This window comes from Ursus americanus, chromosome 33, assembly GCF_024610735.1.
Source record: "Ursus americanus isolate L20-20 chromosome 33, mUrsAme1.1.p, whole genome shotgun sequence".
Taxonomy (NCBI): Eukaryota; Metazoa; Chordata; class Mammalia; order Carnivora; family Ursidae; genus Ursus; species Ursus americanus.
In genome coordinates this window covers 13,246,284-13,266,673 of record NC_142159.1, presented here as the reverse complement: position 1 = coordinate 13,266,673, position 20,390 = coordinate 13,246,284, and the positions used below count along the sequence as shown (strand labels likewise).

The 20,390-nt window shown below is 46.1% G+C and overlaps 1 long non-coding RNA gene across 4 annotated transcripts in view; it reads left to right on the top strand.

Annotated features, from left to right (window-relative positions):
* LOC123782218 (uncharacterized) overlaps positions 1-20,390 on the top strand; it is a 48,317-nt gene that overhangs the window by 4,680 nt on the left and 23,247 nt on the right. For 2 of the 4 annotated variants that reach the window (XR_015722770.1, XR_015722768.1), the window contains exons 2-3: positions 1,088-1,184; positions 10,255-15,621. This is a non-coding gene — a long non-coding RNA (uncharacterized LOC123782218). Of the gene's footprint in view, positions 1-1,087; positions 1,185-10,254; positions 19,230-20,390 lie in introns of those variants that run through there. The other 2 variants (XR_015722769.1, XR_015722767.1) reach the window with 2 other exon arrangements.

Here is a 20,390-nt window from a genome sequence, read left to right as displayed (position 1 = left end):
CCCTGAGCCGAAGGCAGACGCTTAACCGCTATGCCACCCAGGCGCCCCAAGATTTTATTTATTTATTGACAGAGAGAGACAGCCAGCGGGAGAGGGAACACAAGCTGGGGGAGTGGGAGAGGAAGAAGCAGGCTCCCAGCAGAGGAGCCTGATGTGGGGCTCGATCCCATAACGCCGGGATCACGCCCTGAGCCGAAGGCAGGCGCTTAACGACTGCGCCACCCAGGCGCCCCCAGAGTTTTTTTTTTTAAGTACACACACACATATATACACTCATTGGATGTAATCATAGTTTTCTTGTTATTTTTAGGCTCAAACTATGGTAGAGATTAAAAAAAATACCAGTAAACCAGTTTGTTAACATTCTTTTTGGAACCATAGTTCATAATTAATTGTTATTTATGTTCGTGCCTGAACACGAAAGGAGGCACACAGTTATGGGGGAAAATCGCATTAGGTGTTCTTTTTTTTTTTTTCCGACATGGAGAGAGTTTAGGCATGAAAAGCAAAGACACGAGATTTAATTATTTACTCTCACTGTACTCACAGCGCCGTGACTTGGTGAGTGCACAGCCTGCTGGCATGTGGGGCGATCAGGTGATCGGGAGCCCTTGGGGAGAAGTTGAAGGTGTTACCCGGTTCTGATTTAGGGCAAGATGACCTCTGCCCCATCTTTGGGCTTTCCCCTCTGTCCTGGCTCCTATGCACAGTGTGTCCCACTTTAAAGCTTCTTTCTCTTTCTCTTTTTCCTTTCTTTAAGTCTGACTCTTTCTAGAATCCTCTTTGCTCACTGATAACTGTTGGAAAGGAATGACTTTTGGACCATTCCCACTTGTATTTATCTAAAAAAATTTTTGGGGGGTGGGCGCCTGGATGGCAGTTGGTGGGGCATCTGCCTTCGGCTTAGGTCATGATCCCTGGGTCCTGGGATTGAGCCCCAAGTCAAGTCAGGCTCCCTGCTCAGCAGGGAGTCTGTTTCTCCCTCTCCCTCTGCCCCTCCCTCCTGCTCGTGTTTTCTCTTTTTCACTCTCTCTCTTAAATAAATTTTAAAAAAGTCTTTAAAAAAATCTTTTTTTTTTTTAAGTAGGCTCTACTCCCAGCGTCGGGTTTGTAGGAGGATTCTGGAGCATATGGCAGGTGAAATGGATAGTGGAGTTGAAAGAGGATGAACTTTGGAGTCAGAGGTGGGTTTGAATCCTTGTTCCCACCCCTTTGTAACTATGGTTATGAACCTTGGGCAGTTTACTGAATCTCCCTTACTTAATCCCAGGATAAAGATGGTAATTTACACTTCATAGGATTTCATAAGGGTTAAACATGTGTATGTAGTAATACATGTAACGTGTTTTGCACATGGTAGGTGATCAATAAACAGAGTGTATTCGCGTTATTATCCTCAGTTCCTGTCCATAAGTAAGAGTTAATCCATAAGGGAATACTTTGCTCAGTACCAGATATTAATGTAGTTTTATCTCTGCTGGTAGGAACACATGGCTGGGAAACAATGGGTATTAAGAAAATAAAAAGTGAAGCATTAAATATTTACAAGATTGAAGAGCATAATCAAGGTTGTGATGTATGGATTTTTATGTTGTGCACCACCCAACACAAGGGTATAGTTTACATGGACTATAATGTGAATGGTGACCTCTGGACTTGTTCAGTGTACAACCTGAACAGTCATATGTGGTGGTCCTGAGGATAACATATGATTAATGGCTTTCAATGAATAATTGGATGTTTTGTAATAAGGAGAGCAGAAAGCAGTTAAAGGATTTTATGGTCGGAAGGTCCCTTGGAGATGATATGGTTCAACTTCCTCATTTTTCAGGTGGGGAAACTGAGATCCAGAGAGGGAAAGGGACGGGCATCATCCAGGGCAGAATTGGGACAAGAATCATGTCTCCAGGTTCTTTACTAATTGCCCTTTGTGTTTATCAATAATTTTCTTTGTTGATAGGAGTTAGCACGCTGAACCATATCTTAAAACTCCCATAGAGAAAGAGGGTTTAGAGCTGCTTTGCTTCTTCTAAACTTTGTCAGGAACAGACTCAGGATGGCTAAGCAGGGATTTATTTAGTTCTGGGTCTTTGCACTTTAGTGTCTTGGAAGTTTTCTCAGGAAACAATCCCTGCTGAGCAACGGCCCCTGAAAGCATCTTGCTTGCTTCTGTTTTTGACTTGATATTAGCTGACAAGCTAAGTAGTTTACCAGTACACCCAACTAGGTTGTTAGCTTGATATTAATCTGAGAACGGTGGCTCTGAAGGCCAACTGATCTCCTTTGAAGGTTGCTGTGCAGAATTGATAAACTGTTTCAAATTATAGTTCAGAATCCAATAGGCAGAAACTTAGTGGGGCCTATGGGAGGCAGCTGGAAGCTGATACTGGGCAGTAAGTGCCTTGGGCTTCCAGTTAATGGCCAGCTATGCATTGCCAATTCATTTCCCCTTTCCTCTGCAGGCAGGTATCAGCCAGGAAATGGATATGTGGGAAGCAATATGGCACTCGGTGCTGTGGGGATGCCAGGAAGGCTAGTTGGTCTCTGTCAGTGGCATAGGCTAGTGGAGTTCTGAGAATAGAAAGAATCACAAGGCTGGTTGAGGCTGGTGCCTTTAGGAGAGGGCTAGTGGAGGAATTGAACCTGAGCCATGACTTGAAAATTAGGTAGGCTCGCAGCAGAGGAGGGAGTGAAGAAGAGATGGAGAATGTATTTGGGGTGGGAGGAATCACAAGCTTCAAAGTCTCGGAGGGAGAAATATACAAGATGCGTTTGGGAAATAAAATATGGATTGATCCAAATGGAGTATTGTGAAATCATGAAAGGAAGTTTGGTCTAGCTTGGCAGGTCCTTAAACTCTAAACTGTGGGGTTTTGACTGCTTCTCTGGAAGGTTTCTCTGCAGCTCTCTTGAAAGGATGGTCCTCATTGCCCACTTCTCCAACACCGGTGGGCAGGAAGTGGGGTAAGAGACCTCCTTCCTTCCCAGTGCTACTTCTTCTTTTTTTTTTTTTTTAAAGATTTTATTTATTTATTTGACAGAGATAGAGACAGCCAGCGAGAGAGGGAACACAAGCAAGGGGAGTGGGAGAAGAAGAGGCAGGCTCCCAGCGGAGAAGCCTAATGTGGGGCTCGATCCCAGAACGCTGGGATCACGCCCTGAGCCGAAGGCAGACGCTTAACGACTGGGCCACCCAGGCGCCCCCCCAGTGCCACTTCTGAACCGTTTCTAGCACGAAGGCCTTGTTCTTACAACTATTATATCACCCAGTACACCCATCTCTGCCCCATCCTCTCCCCACTTCCTGGTTATCTCCTCTCACTCACTGGAGATTTTTTTTGGAGCTGGTATCATCAAGACTGTAGGCTTTAGGAGTCACGGACTCCTGGGCCCCAGGCTCAGCTGTGCCACCATGTAGCTATGTGATCTTGGGCCACTTACTTAATATCTGTGCTTCAATTTTCTTAGGTGCACAGTGGGATAGGAATAGTAACCACCTGGTAGAGTGGTATTGGCACCCAACACTCATTCAGCTGGAAAGTAACAGCCTAAAATAATTATAAATTGATGTATATTCTGTGAAGGGCTTGAGGTAGAGAATAAAGAGGGGCTACGTTGGGGGGAGGGCCCGGGAGGGAGGTGGCACTTAAGCGGAGACCCCAAGGAAGAGAAGAAAGATTATATGGGCTACAGATATGTGGGGGCACTCAGCACAGCACTGGCCCATGGTGAGCACTCAGTAAATGTTAGTGATTATTCGTACGGTTAGTGTTGCTGTATTCCACACCTGGCTCTCAGCCTTCCTCCGGGTCTTCAGTGTCCATGCAAATGACTCATTCCACATCCACCCTGTTAGTTCCTCTTTCTTTCTTTTTAAGATTTATTTATTTTAGAGAGAGCATGTGAGAATGAGAGCTGGGGGAGGGGCAGAGGGAGAGGGAGACTTTGGGGCTTGACCCAGGACCCTGAGATCATGACCGGAGCCAAAGTCAAAGAGTCAGTTGCTTAACCAACTGAGCCACCCAGGTGCCCCCGTTCCTTTTTCTTTTCCCTGCTTTCCTGAACTTTATTAAAGAAAAAGCAATGATGGTGAATCACTAGAACACCTCAATCTTCTGGATCCCTCCCTCAAAAATGTGGCATTTGATTTCCAGACACATGCCAGAGCGTTTGTGTTTCCCAGTTGTACGAAGTTGGTGAGAAGCTGAAATCCTACAATGTTCATCCTCCAACTTTCCCCAGTCTCCCCAGTCTGGGTCTGTCCTTCTCGCCCGGCCCCCACCCTTGGTGTGTCTTTGGATCAGCAAGAAACACCTGAGCAGCTGCTAGGGCTTCATGCATCCCGTGCGTAGCTCTCTGCTCCTCTGTGCGCGGCAATAGCAGAATCGGAGCCGCTTCACTAAGAACTGCATCTCTGCTCTGAGCTATTCTTGACTAAGGCACCAGGCAAAGCCCTCTTCTGTTGGATTTGCTTTGGCAACTGCATCTGCCCCCGGGAGCTCTGGGACAAAAACACAAATGGCCTCAAGCATTACCGGGTCCTCACCGTGACTTCCGAAGAAGGTTAGCCAAAACCATCCCATCAGCCTTAAAACCAGGGTTATTTCATCCAGACTGATGGATGGCTCCGCATTTTCAGTTGCACTGTCAATATTTCTTGCATGATCCGGTACCAAGTCCTTGCAGTGTTCAGCGTTATCTCCATATTCAAGTCTAACAGTGAAACCAAGAAGACAGTCTGCTGCTTCTTGGTGATCTTGAATCTTGGAGGGACAGTTAACACCTCTGGGATACTTTTCAAAGAAACTGGGCACATCATTGCTGTGGATGTTTCTTAAATTACTTCTGTCTTCAGTCTTGTAGAGTCTGATTTCCTAGGAGCTAAATAATAAAGCGAAATAATCAAGTCTTTGAGCTAAATCATAAAGTTTCTAAATTACATGTCATCTTTGCTGCAGTTGAAGCTGACATGCTCCTGGCTTCTCGCTGTGGTCTCCCGGGCTGCGGGGGGAGGAGAGGTGAGGAGGAGTGGGCGGCTAGGGCGGCCAGCACCTGTTAGTTCTTTGACCTCCTCAACTCCAGTGACCTTCACCTCTGCTCCATCTATGTACTGCCCTGGCCACACCCTGGGCCTCTCATCACCCAGGACTCTCTCCTTTCGTAACTCTTAAATACACACATCTCCCCCTGGCCACGCCCTCTCACCCTTCCCCATTTTCCCACCCAGTTGTTCCCATTAGCCCTGTTCTTCAAATTTGTTAAAACTGTCAGCCACCTGGCCCCTCTGTTGTCTCTATTTGCTTTTTCTGTTCCAAGTTCCTCTTTTCCCCATCATCCCGTCACACCTGCTTGCTGTTGGTGTTTGGTGTTGTAACAAGGTCATAGTCTCTCAGCTGGGTGTTCAGTGTTGCCTGGTGATCTTTCTGTGGTTTGCTGATCAGCTTTCTCTTTTATACTTTAAACCTCCTTCATTATATAGAACAGAAGGGGATCTAGAAACTTTCGTGTGTGAATCTCTTAATGGTCTCCCAATCCATATCTGTGTAGCCTTGGATTCTTTCACCGTCTGGGGGCACACCAACTCCCCCCTGTACTGTCACTGCCCAGCCAGCACCTCCGTCTCTGCCTGAGGACTGCCCTCGGGCTGCCCGCCGCCCTTTGCTGCAGAGAACCAGAAGTGGCCGGGTATTTAACTCCACGCCCAGTTCCAAAGGGCATCTCTTATCCTCTGAGTGGTGGCTGGGGAGTACAGCTACCCCAGCAACCTTACCCTCAGACTGGGACAACGCTAAGCTGAAGAGCTCTCCTGTGGGGTGAGCCCACATCAGGTTGCTGTTCAGGACCCTTGGCTGTCATTGCATTCTTGCTCCCCGCCTTTCCTTCCTGCTCCTTCTTCCCACTTCCCTACAGGTTATTCCTGGGAATGCTCCCTCCTAAGTCCCTGCGCAGGCATCCTCATCCCAGGGGCGGCTTCTGAGGAATCCAGTCTCAGACAATGCACGCTCTGCTTTTCCTCCTGTTATCACAAAGGAAGAAATGGCTTCTTGTCACTATGTCCCCCAGATATCGGTCCTCCCTTGCCTTCCCTGGTCTGCGCTTTTGCATCGTTAAACCTGTATTAGTTTCCGAGGGCTGCTGTAACAAAACACCAGACGGGGTGGCTCAAACAACAGAAACTTGTCGTCTCATATTCTAGACGCTCGAAGTCTAAGATCAAGGGGTTGGTTCCTTCTGAGGGCTGTGAGGAAAAAATCTGTTCTATCCTTCTCTCCTAGCTTCTGGTGATTTGCTGGCAATCTTTGCTGCTCCTTGGCTTATAGATGTCTGCCTCCATTTTATATGGCTTTCTTCCGGGGTTGAAGTTTCCCCTTTTTATAAGGACACCAGTCATATTAGATTAGGGCCACCCTAATCTAATGATCTCATTTTAACTTGGTTACTGCTGGAAAGACCCTATCTTCAAATAAGGGCACATTTGGAAGGAGGTACTAGAGGTTAGGACATCAACATATGAATATGGGGGCAGGGGATGCAACTGTACCCGTAACACCATCCCTACGCTCCCTCGCTCTCCTGAACTATAGGTGTGCGTGTTTATCATCTATGGGATTGCTCCCCTTGAGTGCCCCACATAAACCTTGTATTAGACACTTTGTTTTCTGGCTTCTCAGCACTTTTCACTGTTTGGGGGAATTTCCAGCCCCATGAGTCCCATTTCCCCAAGGAGTGGAACCCAGAAAGGTATTTCCCAGTGTCTTTCGTGGTCAGTCTTCAGGCCTGTAAACTATTTTGTGCCAATGAGACCCAGCCACACGAGACTTTGATTCAGGAGGGAGCAATCTGAGGAAGGAGGCTTGGAGTGGATGCCATTTTCCTGGCAAGGGTGGTGGCAGAGGTGAATGGATTTCAGGGATGTGGTAGTTGCAAGTTGACTTGAGTTCTTGATGCAGAAGGGACAGCATTACTGGCACAGTAGTGGTTGTAGTCAAGTGGAGATGCCGGCCATAGCACCAACAATGGCGCAAGGGCATCATGGCGGCTGCAGAAGCAGCCGTTTCTTCCTGAGGCCAGGGTTTCGGTTTTAGGTATTTTTCTTGGAAGCTTAATCTTGAACCAACCTTTTTTTTCTTCTTCTTTTTTTTTTAGTTTCGCACAGATTCTGTGGGCTCTTGATGTCATTTTAATGCTCTTATTTTCTGCATAATCAGCCAGAGTCAGTTTCTGTTGCATACAGTAGGGAATCCCTAGTTTTTAGTATTTTAAGGTGGTTTCTGGAAATTCCAGACTCTGAGTTCTGGAACTGACTGACTTGGAGGAGGCAGGGTGGTGGTTAATGAGGTCCTAATCACTGCTGACAGGAAAGTTGGAGACCCTCATTAGTGGCATTTAGTCAAACGATTTTCTGCTATACCTTGGGACGTACTCGTACCAATCCAAAGTAGAGGAAATGGTAAAAAAAATTAGAAAGTTTCTGTGTACTGGTGATTTCTTGCTCCTTTCAGCAAAGTCCTTCAAAAGAGGGTCAGGCCTTTCAAGAGAACTTTCCGTAAGAATTACCTGCTGGTTCAAGGGAGTAAGTCTATCAGCAAGGAGGGCATTAAGGACGTTTCCTTCCCTACTGCAGCCCTCCCCCACCTATTATTTTGCATTATTTCAAGACAGAGACCTTTAAATTGAGAAGAGGATTGGCAGAATACAGAGATAAAAATCAGTGGTGCCTCTGGCTGACTCTGGGGATGTAGCATCTCACTCTTGATCTCAGGGTCGTGTTTGAGCCCCACATTGGGTGTGGAACCTACTTAAAAAATAAATAAATAAAATAAAAATCAGGTCTGGAGCCCTAAAGGCTCTGTAGGGGAGACAAAGCTTTACTCCATTCTATTTGGGTTTCTGAGAATTAAATGGACCAAGACAGATGAACAAGAAAAGCACACGGTGTTTACGTGGACACGGAGTCCCCAGGAGACAGTGAAGACCCCCAAACCAGAAAGGCCTGTATTGGAAAAACCTGAGGGTCTTCTCCTTTGTTTTCATAGACAACACTTTTGACCTCTGGTCAAGAATGCGTGGGGTTTTTTTCAACACCAAGCAATTCTGTGACGCATGCTGGGTATCCTACAATTTAACTCACTCTTGATATTATCTACCTAGAGATAGTGTCAGATCCCACAGGTTAAGAGTTCAGTCCCAAGAGACTACCCCCCCACTTCAAATGCCACTCACAAACATAGGTCCCCAAGTTACCCACATTTTTTGTCCGACTTGGCTATGAATTGAAAGTTTCCATGACTTCTTCCCCCTTGGATTTGATTATGTGCTAGAACAGCTCACAGAATTTAAGGAAACACTTACCAGTTTATTAAGGGATATGATAAAGGATAGAGATGAACAGCCAGATGACAAGATACACTGGGTGGGGTCTGGGCGGGTCCTGAGCCCAGGAGCTTCTGTCCCTGCAGAGGTGGGGAGTGTCACCCCCCTCCCCCATATGTGGATGTGTTCACCCACCTGGAAGCTCTCCAAACCCTGTGCTATTGGGGTCTTATGGAGGCTTGCTCACATGGGCATGGTCAATTATTAACTCCATGTCCAGCCCCTCTCCCCTATCTGGAGAAGTGGGGGTGGGGGTGGGTGCCTGGAAATTCTAAGCTTTGAATGATGGCTTGCTCTTTTTATTTATTTATTTATTTATTTATTTATTTATTTATTTATTTATTCATTCATTTATTCATTCATTTATTTAATTTTAATTTTTATTTTTTAAAAGATTTTATTTATTTATTTGACAGAGAGAGAGAAAGACAGCCAGCGAGAGAGGGAACACAACCAGGGGGAGTGGGAGAGGAAGAAGCAGATTCCCAGTGGAGGAGCCTGATGTGGGGCTCGATCCCAGAATTCTGGGATCACGCCCTGAGCCGAAGGCAGATGCTTATGACTGAGCCACCCAGGTGCCCGGGCTTGCTCTTTTTAGTGAGCAGCCCCTACCCAGAACCATCGGGAGCCCACTTAGAGTCCCTTCAATAAGACAAAAGATGCTCCTTGTGCTCTTCTCACTTAGGAATTTATAAGGGTTTCGGAAACCCTGTGTCAGGGATTGGGGACAAAGACCAAATACGAATTTCTTATTATAAATCACAGTCTCTCGAGGCCCTAATCCATTCACTCTCTGCCTCGGGTCATCAGACTCTCATTTGCTGCAAGAGCCACTGAACTGGTCTCCCAGCTTCCAATGTGGCTTCCTTTCCATTCAGTCTCCATATAACAGCTTGAATGAGCTTTCTAAGGCTCAAGTTACTGCCCTTAAAGATAAGTTCTGAACTCTTCTACCTGATACCAAAGGGCCTACATAATGTTCTGGGATTAATTTACACCATGCGTTCCAGATATCTTGATGACTTGCAACTCCCCACTGTTCCTATGGTGTTTGACCTCTGGACCTAATTCCCATTAGATGTTCCTTCTCCCAAGCCATGCTCAGCTCCCCAACTTGGATAGTGCCCCGGCTGTATGCCTGGTTCCTACCTCATCAGAGCCCAGATCCCGTTTATTATGATGCATGCCTGCTTGTCTGTCTGCCTCCCTCCCCGGTAAGCTCTCAGGGAGGGGAGGGCAGACTGGGTCTTCTCCAGCGTGATAGCGTCTCTGTCTAGCAGTGACTGCCCCATTTCAGTGCTCGGCACATGGGGCTAAAGGCAACAAAGGGTGACTGCTTTAATTGGCCTTCCCCCAGGTTTCAGATTTTGAGAGATTTTCACCACTTAGACACAATTTATTTATTACGTTAACTTGTTTGGGCTCCTCAGGGGATTAATGAATGTTTTCTTTCTTTCTTTTTTTTTTTAATATGGAAAATTGCTTGACAAATTGCCAAGCTGTTTTCTTTTTGGGGAAGAACTCAGCACCTAGCAGTCCTGGTTTTTTTCATCTACTCAATCTCCCCACATTTAATTGATAGAGAAATGGAGGTCAAGAGAAGTGAAATGACTTCGTAAGGTTTACAGTGAGTAATAACATGAAGCTAAAACTCAAGTTTTCTGACTCCTTTTACAACAGCTGAACCAGTCGTGTTTTGGTGCTGTGTTTCACGACTGGCTCTCTAGATGGGGGAGAAACCTTGATTTGCAGCATTTGTCAGTTTCTGCGTTGTAAAGACTTTCACCTAGGCTAACTTCAAGCTACCTACGTGAAATTGTTGAACATGGAGAGTTGGTGCCAGCAGGCTTCAGATTCTACGCTTTCTGCTTTTTCTTACAGGTTTGTAGTGCGGGAGGCTCTAACCCCTCAGAAAGCAGCTGTTGCCAGAACATGCTAAATGCTGGCAATGAAATGATGCACAAGGCTATAAATAAAAATAAAGGACCTCAAAGGAATGACCTGCTGAAAATACGACAAGATGGAAACCTTGTATGAAGACAGAGTGCTGTTCATTGTCATATGTTGGAACCCAAAGCCAGTGATAGCCCCCACAAAGAGGAGTTAATGAACCAGAAATACAAGTCCCCTGCAGCTCCTCTCTGTAGCTTTTCTGATGTATCGCAGGCAAAAATAATTCTTCCCTTCCTAGGAGTTCCTGTACATCTCTACTCAGTAGCTTTTTTATTTTTAGAATTGTCTACAAAATATATCCAAACTCCCCAGCTTGGCAGAGTGACCTTTTACCAAGTGAAGTTTCAAAGAAGGTGGGGTAGGTTGTAGGAAGACTCAGGCTTTGGGGCTGGAGCAACTCCGACTTCAACTCCTGCCCCACCGCTTAGTGCTGTGAGGTCTCAGGCTGGTGTCACAGCCTCTCAGCCTTCATTTCTTCATTCTTGGATACCTTCCTGGTAAGGCTGACACAAGGGTAAAACAACATAAGACATGTTAGGTGCCTAACTCGCTATCTGGCACATGTTACGAATACAAGAAATACCTGTTCTCTTCTTTTACAGGTGACACATTGTCTGCCTGTTCAAATCGTCTTTACGTTTCTAAGAGCTTGCTTTCCTAGGAATGGATTAGTTCATTTACTCAGTCTCCTAACAAATATTTGGAGACAGAACCCAGTCTCTGGTTCCATTGTCTTTACCAACAAGTGGTTTTGCAGAACTAGGACCCAGGTAAGCTCTTGGGCTCAGGGTTTGGGGAGGCAGGGTAAGATCCATGAAGGTCTTCTTAAAAAAGGACCGAAGTGCTAAGGGGTGATAATGAGACACCTGTTCATGATTACATCTCACCGAAGGAAAGCTGTAACTGTGAATCACACTGGTGCCCCCACTAAGGGCTGGGTACTTGACCTACGGCCTTAAACCCTTTAACCTCCACATGAACCCCATGGGAGTAGAATTATCCCCGTTTTGCCGATGAGAAAACTCATCTCCAGAGAAGGCCGCACATTCACTCTATAACACTCCGTGTGCACCTACCATGGGCCAGGCTCTGTTCTAGGCATTGGAGATGCCACAGGCAAAGCAGACAAAAATCCCCACCATCACGGAGCTGACATTAACAAGGCAACAAACCGGATAACTAAGTAAACCATGGTATGTCAGGTGGTGCTTAGTGACATGGAGAAAAAGAAAGCAGAGCAGGAGTTGGGGGTGGAGGGGAGGCTGCAATTTGATTTAAGGTGATCACGGAAGGTCTCATGGAGTAGGTGAGACGAGGAGGAGTGGGGGAGGGAGTGGGCCATGTGGGTAACTAGTTCAGAGCCTCGCTGAGATTACCAGGAAGTGACCTAGGCCACCAGGATCACTGTTGGCAGGTTCAGAAGCCAGTGGTTTTATTTATCAGCTCTCTTTTTCAAAAACAATACTGCTGTCCTCCAAGCAGGGTATGTGTTGATGTGTGTGTGTATGTACGAATGTATTACATTCCCTCGGGCTGATCCTATTGGGACCCGATTCCCTACTGACACCTTCTAGAAGCTGTGGCCTCCCACAGTTGATTTTCTTGGAAACTTGGCAACTTCCTAGTTGCCCTGCCCCAGCCCTGCACCACATTCCTATGGCTTTATTTGTGTGTCTTGGAGCCCTGCCAGGGCTGGGCCTGGGACAGGTTGCCATGGCGATCTCCCACTCTTTCCAGATAGAACCTCTCAGGGATGTTGCTCTTGGGCCTGAAATAGTTCAGGCTTGCTCTCAGCCCACAGCAGGATGAACTTTGGCATGGTGAACCCAGTTAGGAAACTGGACCCTGAGTGACAAAGCCTTCTGGGAAGCGTGCTGCAGGGCCCCCCAGATTTAGAATCGGGGATGGCTTTCCTTAGGTTAGGAACAGCCCCTTCTTCCAGTTGTTACGTTCCAGTTGTTATATTCGGAGCCTGCCACTGAGAGCCCTGCTGAAACAGAACCTTTTTTTAAGAGCTCAACCTCACTGAGTACGGTATGCACGTGACAAAATGCATCCATTTCAAGCAGAGAGTTTAATGAGTTTTGACAATGTATACACTCGGGGAATGACCACTACGATCAAGATATGAAACTTTTCCATCAACCCCCAAAGTTTCTTCCTGCTGCTTTGCAGTTACTCCCCTACCCCCACCCCCACCTCTGGTCCCTGGTCACTACTGCTCCATCGTCTGTCACTACAGATTAGTTTTACCTTTTCTAGAAGTTCATATAAATGGACTCATCGAGCGTGTACCCTTTGCTGGTGGCCTTCTTTTCTCTGCATGATGTTTTGATATTCACCTGAGTGGCTTCTTGGACTGGCCCTTCATTCCTTTCCATTGCTGGTTCCATTGCGTGGAGTGACTGTAGTCTGTCCCTTCTCTTGTTGACAGGCATTCAGGTGGTTCTCAGATTTTGGTTACTACAAGTCAAGTTGCTTGGTACATTTGTGTATAAGTCTTTGTGTGAACATATCCTCTCATTTCTCTTGGGTAATACTCCGAGTGGAATGGCTGGGTCACATGGAGGCAGATGCATGCTTCACTTTATAAAAAGTTGCCAAACAGCATGTTTGGAGGAAGACCTGGGGGCAGTGGGTTTTTGCTCCCAGGGACTGGAATAATCAATGGCTCCTGAGTAGAATGTAGAGGGGATTCCAAGGCAGCAAGGAGGGAGAGTGGGTCCCTTATCAGTAACTTACCTGCTTACTTAGGGAAGTCCATGAACACCTACTGGTAGGTAGCTGAGAACAGGGTAAGAGCCAGGTAGGGAAGTGGCCCCAAGAAGTAATGTCTGAAGACAACAGGATGACTCGGTGAAGGGGGATTGTGAGGACTTTAGAAAGATGTGGTAGAAGGAGGGGGGCTCAAGGTCATGTACACCAAAATCTCAGCACAAAGTCTGGTTTTCAGTGATCAACAGTTCTCTTTAGGGCAGCTTGCTTTACTGTCCCATTTTCCACTTCGATCTATCAGTTACTGTCCAGGAGAAAGGAAGGCAAAAAGCGCAGCATGCATTTGCCACGCTGTACTGGGTGCTTGACATACTTATTTCATTTAATCCTCTCAATGACTTGGTGGGGTCTGTGTCCTTCCTCTAGTTTTTGAGACCAGAAGTATTTCAACAGTTAGTTATAGAGAATCCTCCAAGGAGGGTGCCAGGGGGAGTCACTTCTATGCAGAGCAAAGGGATAGCTGGACCTGGGGGGTAAGGCTTGAGGGGTATCAGTGGCTGAGAGGATGGAGAGAGGCTGGGAGATGAGACAGAGAGATAGAGAGAGAGACAGAGAGACAGAGAGACAGAGAAAGACAGAGATGGAGGGAAGAAAAACTGTGGCCACTGTCAAGGAGGAGAAATTTGAGGAAAGGGCTGAAGGCCAGCACAACATGCTACCACAATAAATGACTGTGAGAGTTCAGGACCTGCCACCCCAAATATGCTGCTTTGGCATATTGACTATTTTGAACAATAGGCACTTGAAAAACAGCAAATGCAGGGAGAGGCTCTCTCTGAACTCCCCTTATCTGCCTAAAAATTAGTCTTCCAAAAGGAACTCAATTGTCATGAATCCCTTCCCTGGGAGCTTCATCAGCCAGAGAAGCTGAACTGGACTCTTATCACAGGAGAGGTGACTGAAGTGACACCACACCTGGAAATCACATCTCCCTGTATTCCTCTAAGGGCCCATTCAGCTTTCTTGAAAATCACTCATTCTCCCCTTAGAGGCCTACATCCCCTCTCCCCTTTCCCTATTAAGATGGTATTTAATCCTGAAGTCTAAAGCTAACTCTTTGGTGGCTTTTTTCTCTTGTTAATCTTTCATTCAGGGATCTCAGCCAAGAACTCAGAAGTGTAAAGGGAAAATTATTTTTCTTCCCCTACAGAGCCAAGATTTTTGGGAAGTTTTCTATGTGATACGCGCTGTGATTCCCTCCTCCAAACTTTAAGGAAAAACACACATTACTCATCTTTGCCTTTGCAGTTGTATGTGTGTGTGTGTGTGTTTGTGTGTGTGCGCGCGTGCACATATTTTAATGTGATTATGTGTGAGATTGACTTTAAGTCTTGGGTGGGTCCAAGGAGGCTTAGTTACATTTGAGTTACATATAAATGGAGAAACAGAGAATAATTGATTTGAGAGAGAATAATTTGCCCAAGATCACACATCTGATCCAGATTTAAAAAATTTTTTAATTTATTTTTTATTTTTAATTTATTTTATTTTTTTTAGAGAAAGAGTGAGTGAGAGCAGAGGGGAGGGTGGCAGAGGAAGAGGGAGAGAAACTCAAGCAGATTCTCTGCTGAGCATTGAGCGCAACACAGGGCTCAATCTCATGACCCTGAGACCATGACCTGAACCGAAATCTAAAGTTGGACACTTAACTGACTGAGCCACCCAGGTGCCCTGAGGATATTTTTAAAAAAGATTTTATTTTAAAAAAATTTTGTAAGTAAATTTTATGCCCAATGTGGGGTTCAAACTTATGACCCTGAGATCAAGAGTCACATGTTCAACTGACTGAGCCAGCCAGGTGCCCCTGGATACAGATTTGAACTCAGTTTTCCGAATTCAGAGTTTTTTCCCATTTCGTTGCTCCATCCTACTGAAGTTCTAGGAACCTGCCTTGGCTGCCAGGTTAAGACATCATCTTTTGTTTCATAATTTCCAACTTTTTCAATGATTTCATCTGCAGATGGATACCTGGTCCACACAACTTGTGAAGGACACCAGAATATGTCATCCTAAAATATGCCTCTTTAACTTAAGAATTATTTTGAGCTGAAGGCAATTAAGAAAATGAGAGCACAGGAAAAGGTCTCTATACATTCCCCCTTTCTGCCTGAAGACAGGATATAAGTCTTTCTTTACTTTGGTTTCATCAGCCCAGAGATGGCACCTGAGGAATCTTAAAACAAACTTTACTCCATTAATTTCCCTCATTTATTTATCTTCACACAGTTTGCTACCTTTGGAAGCCTGAAACCACTTTTCTGTGTCCTGCCATTTCTCTAGAAATGTATTGTTCTTTGTTGAAGATGCTACAAAAGCCTGAGTTCTAAGCGACTTCTTTGAGTTACTCAGCCCTGAGTTTCTCCCATGTACACCTGAGATATGCATGTTAATAAAGTTCTGTAAGTTCTGTTTGTTTTTCTCTTGTTAATCTGTTTTTTGTTACAGAGCCCTAGCTGAGAACTTGAGATGGCTGAGGGAAAACGTTTCCTGAACTATACCTGACATCTGAAATCCACACAGGTAGCATCTGAATCACAAAATAGTATTTGCCTGCAGAAGTCTGTTGAAGAAGCTCACATCCCTGAGGCCTGCTTTCTAGTTCTATCCACATGTTGAGCCCCTGCTAAATATGGTATTAGTTTTGGAATTTGCACTGTATAAGGAGCATGCCACCTGAGCAGAGAGAGAGAAGGTGAAGGTCTAGAGCTTTAGCCTGATTCCCTCATTTGGACTGAAGATCTAAAGTCCAGAGAGGAAAGTGCCACCCCCGCCCCCTGCCCTGACTCTCAGCGCCTCTCTGAATTTGCTCAACCAGCATTTAGCCATTTTTTAGCCTTCCCTGTGAACTTTTTCAATCTGTTCAGATGTGCTGATTTCCTGCCCTGCCACATGGCATTGGTCATTTGCTTCTTTTGCCTGCCCTCCCACCCCCCCCCCCCAATCACTGTCATAGTGTCTGCATGGCTCCACTGGTCTGTTTGTATGTTTCCACACTCAGGTTGGGAACTTCCTGAGGGCAGGGACAATGTCTAGCTCCTTTTTGGACCCTAATGCCTAACACAGTGTCTGGTACATAGCCAAGAACTCAGTGAATTTCCTTTTATTTAAATGTAATGCACGTTTGTAAACACCCAAACCTATGGAAAGTGTCCTCTCTTCTCCCACAGCCCTCTTTTCCAATCACTGGTCAGTCTCTTGTATGATCTTCCAGACGTTTTCTCTGCATATACTCAGAATACATAGGTATACACATCTTTAAAATGGAAAGCTCATGCTATAGAAATGATTATGTTATTTATTTCTTTTTGTCAATACGTGTTTTGTCCAAATTCAATTTATCAGCTACCTATTGCTATGCAATAAACCATTCTCAAGCTTTGTGGTTTATAACAACCATCATTTTATTTGCTCAGGCTTCTATGGGTTGGCTATGTGGGCTGGGTGGGGCGGTTCTTCTGCTGGTCTTGGCTGGGATCGCTCTACAACAGCAGTCAGCTGGTGGGTTGCTTGGGGCCTCAGTGAGGATGAGTCATTGTTCCTTGTAGTTTCATCTTCAAATAGGCTGCCTGAGTTTCTTCGCATGGCAGGCTCAGGTCCTCCTAGGCCTGCTGCTTTCCTTGGCCCTGCCCAGAAGTGAGGCACAGGGTCCTTCAGGGGCAGATCCTGGAGCTTATGCAGTACTGGGGGACCTCTCAAGAAAATAAAATATTACTATTATAAAATCAGGTGTAGGGCCTTGGAAGTCAGGGGCCCAGAGCTTGAGCTTCCTGAGCCCCCTAGGGCAGCCACTTCTGGTCTTCTCTGCTCTTGCACCCTCAGTGAGCCTTTACGGGATTCTATTGTTATTCCCATTCTTGGGAAGGGACCAGGGACTGAGGGTGGCAGGGAGAAGGGCCCCTTCTCAGCGCCACACCAACACTAAGCTTACGTGTTCTCCTCGCAGTCCTGGGGCTGGAAAAACTGCTCTTACTTTATTGCACATTCTTCTGAATTTATTGAGACATAAATTTTATGTGCTGAATCTTTCATGACTTAGATTTAAAAAGTCAACATCCTCCTTCCCTTGCCTTCCTCCCCCTGTTTTTCCTCCCCTCAAATATGGCCTTGGCCATGAATTTCAAGGTCTGTTTTGAAACTCAAAAGCTAAGAATGGACTCTTTGTTCTGCTATATCCTCTATCACTTCCCAGAGGGAGAGGTTCAAATGCCCTAGCTTTGTCTTGATGAGGGGAAGGATTCAAAAATAAAATCCACGACAGATTACATTGTAAAATGGAAAAAAAAAATAGTACCCGCTGTGTGGTTAGAGCTGTTTATCTACATAAACCTGGGAGCACTGGGGAAATAATTTGAACTTTGCTCTCACTTGGGATAGAATTTATTTGAGCATTTTTGGTGGGGGTGGCCTGGGGTGGAGTGGTGGTGGGTGGATGGATCCTCATAATCCCCACTCTAGGTGGATTATGTTTCAGGGAGAGAGGTGTCAATGGGGAAGAAGGAATCCGGCCCCCTCTGAGCTCAGACATGGCACCTTGGGTGCGATGTGAGCAGTGGCCCTCTGCCCAGGGTGAGGCTGTAGCTGGAACCCATTGGTGGTGGCTCCTGGTTACACTGGGCAAGGAGAGTGCTCTGGGTGGAAAAGTTGAGAGAGTCGTAGCAACAGGAGCCCAAGCAACAGAGAAAGTGGAGTTCCTCCCCCGCCAGCAGCGGACAGGCAATAGCAGAGACAGATACATAAGTGGCAGTTGGCGGTGGTGTTGGCAGCTTGAGGGCAGGCAGAGGTTGGAGGCAGGTAGGCAAGTAGCAAACGCAAGGTCAGTAGCTTAAGGGGGAGGATCAGAGTGATGGGTGGTGAGAATTGCAAGAAGTTTGACACATGACGACTCTGTCCAAACCCCCACACTAAGAGAACTGACCAACCCTAGCAGGGCTTCTAGAAGCCTAAGGAGGAGTCTCTGGGTTGACTCAGCCCCCTTTTGAGGTCCTGCCTGGAAAAACTCAGGGCTGTCAAAAGAACTTACTGTGTTCTAGCCAGAACCTGGCATAGGCTCTGACCTCTCTTTCTTAGACCATTTACTAAAAAGGGCTTAGAACTCCTTCTTCTGTCCTTTTGAGAAGTAGAACTATCTCCTAGAAGTCAGGAGTGGCTTGCCTAAGATCCTAAGAGCCATTCCTTTGAAGAATAATTGTCAGGAAGGATAATCCCCCAGTCTCTTCCCTCCCTCCTCCCTCATCTTTCCTTTAAAACGCCCAGTTACCTCTGCAGAAATTGGAACAGAGCTCAGCACTTTTCCCAACTGTCAGTAGTTACTGAACATAATCTGTTTTTGCACTTTAACTCATGTCCAGCTTTGTTTGACAGTTGCTAAGGAGGTGGCAACGGCTTCTGGGAACTCAAAGCTGCAGACCAGAGTGGGGCAATCAGAGCTGAGCTGGGTGTCCAAGTCAGTGTGATGCTGGTGGCACCAGAGAGGTGCCCACTGGGATTGGTGCCTTAGGGCAGAAATGGTTTGGGCAGTGTTGGCAGATACATTAGAGGCCACTCCATGGCACACAGGGGCTTTGGTCCAAGAGGGGCCACAAGATGTGTAGTCGGAGTAAGTCAGTGTGGGCAGAGGACATGGGAGACACCCCCTGGCAGCCCCTGGAGAGATCCAGTAGGGGGCCAGGAGCCCCAGAGAGGAGGCAGTTGGCATCCTGCCCTTCCACCCGTGTTAGCTGGTGATATCTGTTGATGGGACTTCATCTGTGCACAAAAAACACAGAAGCACCCCCCTCCCCCCCGCCCCGCATATCACTGTGGCAATTCTGGGACATTCCTGTTCACCTGTGAATCTCTTTGTTGGGTATCATTCTGAGGGTCATGGTCACTGACCTTTTGACAGAAAGATTTTTTTTCCCCTTTTTTTCAGCAGGAGAGAAAAGTTCCTTTCGAGGAGAAAAAAAATGGTGACAGAAAATTCTAGTAAATGGAAAATGATTTGGAAGGCTTTGCCTGCACTTGGCAAATATAAGGGAGCTCTCAGGGTGAGGTCAGACTTTTGGGAAATTAAGCAAGCTCCATAGGAGGGGGGGTGAAGAGAGAGGGAAGCAGGGTATGAAGCCGAGAACCCAGGACAATGCGGGGGCTCATCTGGGTTGGGGGGCCACGAAATGTGGGGCGCTTGAATCAGGTGGAGGCGGGCACCACGAGCAGTGAAGAATTAACCCCGGGCGGAACCAAATATATAGAAGTTTATTGAAAACACCACCAGGGAGTGGCGGGCAGGAAGGCAAAGGAGAGACTGTCCACCCCGAGGCGGTGGTGAGGGGCCGTAGTTAATAGGGTTCAGGGAGGGAGTATGGGGATGCATGGAATGTTCCCTTTTTTGATAATCTTAGGACCTGTGCTTGGTTGTAATTGGTCACTTAGGGCCTATGACTATTTTGAAGGGGGTGACTTAATAAGTGTGTTTGCATTTGGCTCTGTGGTCGCTGTGGGCCCCTGCCTTGTGGGGACCAAGAGTGATGATTTCTTTTTCTTTTCTTTTCTTTTTTTTTTTTAAGATTTATTTATTTTAGAGAGGTGAGGGGGAGGGGCAGCGGGAGAGGGAGAGAGAGAATCCCGAGCAGACTCTCTCCTGAGTGGGAAGCCCAATTGGCGGCTTAATCTCATGACCCTGATATCATGACCTGAGTCAAAATCAAGAGTCAGAAGCTTAACCAACTGAGCCACCCAATTGCCCCAAGAGTGATAATTTCAAACCTGGGTTTCAAGTAATGTTCAATATTTCTATGTGGACTTAATGTTTGTGACATTATATGCAGTCAACTATGTTTCCTTCTATATTTTTGTGTTAAGATGAACTGTTGTTTCAGATTTTTTTTCCCAGATAAGTGGAGCCAGGCAGATGCTATGGAAAGTGGGGTACCCCAAAGTAAATGGTACTTAGCTGACACAAGCGCTTCTGCCAGATGAATTTAGCCGCCCTCCCAACCTATATTCAAAGTAAACTTTTTTTTTTTTTAGATTTAAAAATATATTTAGGGTTGCCTGAAAGAAGCAAGATACATGTAATATTGCCCTTGACATGAAGTTCATGAGCAGGTAGAAACTAATATTTGGCCGTAAAAATCAGAACAGGGTCACCTCTGAAGGGACTCGACCGGCAAAGTTTCTTGAAGGTACATGGTTGATAAAAAGGTCCTACTGTTACCCAAACCTGGGTTCACCTCTTGGTGGTTGTTGAGCCAAAGACATAACTGAGCCAAAGAATAGGAAAAGGAAGGGTTTTACTTGCAATGAGTAAA